The sequence below is a fragment of the Melitaea cinxia genome, chromosome 11 (assembly GCF_905220565.1).
Source record: "Melitaea cinxia chromosome 11, ilMelCinx1.1, whole genome shotgun sequence".
NCBI lineage: Eukaryota > Metazoa > Arthropoda > Insecta > Lepidoptera > Nymphalidae > Melitaea > Melitaea cinxia.
In genome coordinates, this window is record NC_059404.1 from 4,585,050 (window position 1) to 4,587,846 (window position 2,797).

Genomic DNA, 2,797 nt, shown 5'->3' on the forward strand with positions numbered 1-2,797 from the left:
GTATGAGTACGGAATGTCTTCTCTAACTGTTTTAGAGAATATAACAGTACTAGCGATAAACGTAAGTTGGTAAATGATCTTAATGATATTAATCTATAGAATATTGTTACTTGGGTTAATGTGTGTCATCATATGTTTTATCTCGTTAAAAATAAGTAGAAATATTTTAATTTTTGCTATTTTTTTGCCTGTGCGTAATTGACTTATTTAAAATAAAGGTGGTTAACAGAGCATACAATAAAACAATTATTCAATAAGATACTAATATAGTTGTTTTATGACTAGATAATAGTTGCTCTAATTATAAGCAACACTGTATTCATTGAGACGAATGTTAAGGAAAGTTTAAACTAAAAAAAGAATCTGGACTGATGTGGATGACTATTATTATTTATTACATTTGTGTTAAAAATACTTCAAAATAGTAGCAAAACCTTGATCGTTTATATAATTGTACTCTACGTATGGACTGCTTATTGTAACTAAAGCATTGAAATTAAAAATGATTAAATCTAGACGGGAAAACGGAAGGAAGGAATTATAATTATAATAATAACCTAACAAAATTGATTTACGGAACTAGAATCTGCTGTGTTATTGTAAAAAGAATGATAAATAAAATCAAAATAATTAAAATTAAAAATCTTTTTATTTCAATCGACTTAAGCACTTTTGAATCGTCATTTTACAGTTATTTAATTATCTTATATTTATTTGTCGGTATATTCAATTTAAAGCCAAACTAGTCTGTTTTAGAACGAATTGTTTATTTAACATTCTTCATATTGCGCGCTATAATAAGAGGCCCTTAAAATGTTGTTTCTAGACTTTACGTAGATCTTGACTACTTATAATATTAACATTCTAGTTTGAAGAGACCTAACAAATACATCTTGAAGTGCCCAGGATTAACTATTCTCTTTGAGAGCTTTCTAGCATGGACTAGAAATGGAATTTATATGATTTTAAAATTGAAAATTCATTGTTTTTATACAATATTCAACAAAGTTAAAATTAATTTAAATTGATAAATTTGTCTGCACTGAAGTATAATTACATTGTTTTTAACTTATTTATTTCAAAAATTAATGTTAGAACAACTGTCCTTTACTACAGCTTGGAACTGAGTTTTCTTTAGATTTTTAGCCCCATTTAATGACAACGTCTAAACTAATGGAGGGCTAAAGTCACTTAATAATAATCAATTAACAGTCTGAATTAATAACAAAGTATTATAAAACAGCAATACAATAACATTTTTATTAAGTTGGTATTATTAAAAGCATACGAAATGTTTTTCTTTTCACAAAAGCAAATAATTAAATTAATAATTTCTAGTCAGAAGTTTCTAAATGTGTAAGTAATTGATTAGATTTATTGTTCCGCTCCAAGGTTTTAAGCTATATTAATATTTAGTCTACATATTTGTTTATTTAAATGTACATTATCAAATAGGTAATCTAGAGATGTAACGGATATCCGTTTGAACCGGTCTTACTTTTTATTATCCGGTTTCCGGTCGAATATTAGCTACGTAACACCTATAGGAAATAAAATTAAAATTAGAAAATAAAATTGATAGCAGTGTTTAAAATTATGACTTAAATTTTAATTTTTATTTATTATTAGAATAGGAAAAAAAAGTAGACGAATATAAAATCTTAGACTTAATCATCAGAAAATTTTCCCTAAAATCAGATTATAAAGTTAATCTTTAGTGATTTAGTTATAACTAGATCTACGTGTAACACATTTAAGTGAACACAATAATTTTTGGCAATATTCAATGAAATTTATTTTAAACTTATTAATTGAATATATTATTGATAGTGAATTTTTAATGGAAATATTTTCACATTATATTCAAGATTAGAAATGAGTATATAAGGGGAAATTTGAAAGTAGCACCCGTGTCGAAGAAAATAAGGAGCAGTAGGTTAGCGTGGTATGGGCATGTAATGAAGAGGGATGAATGCTTTATTGATAAAAGAAGGTTAGGGATGAATGTCGAAGGATGAAGAGCGATCGGCAAGCCAAAAAACCGATGGATATATTGTGTGAGTGAGGATATGAGAAATAAAGGAGTAAGCGCTGAAGTTACCAATAATACAGAGGTATGGAAGAGGAAAAATGTTGTGCCGACCCTACATGGGATAAGGGCGATAATTCTAGTTTGTATGATTTATTCTAGTTAAATATTCTATTTACTAATTAAAAACATTTATAAAATACATTAATATATTACATAAAAAATGTTTCTAATCATATATTAAAAAATAATTTCTTCTTGTTTACCTATGTTCAATACAGTTAAGTAATAACAATCAATTTACTATTAGTGTCAAGTTTGTAGTTAGTAGTGACTAACGACGCCTATAAACTAGTTAATGTTATAGTATTCGACGTTAAAATATTACACTTTATTATGCTTACATAATAAAATAGAAATAACTTACATGACTTAATCATAGAAAAGAGATTGTTAAGTCATACGCTAAGCCTTTTTTGTTTTTATATTATATTTAGCAATTATTATTTTCTAGAAAACATTTTTGTGGTCTTTATAATTTTTGCTACGTTTTTGACGAAGTGCTTAGTTAAAAAACTGTTGTAGCCGATGAATTGCTTTAAATATTAAAGTTTCACATTTTGACTGCAATTCGTAAAATAAACTGTACGAGTGGCAAAAACTACCTTAAGAAGTGCTAAAGCACTAGCTGGGTTTAATAACTCGCGTTGATTATTTTTATTTTCGCAACTTTATGCATAAAGTACCCTTTAGGAAGCAAGAAAAAGT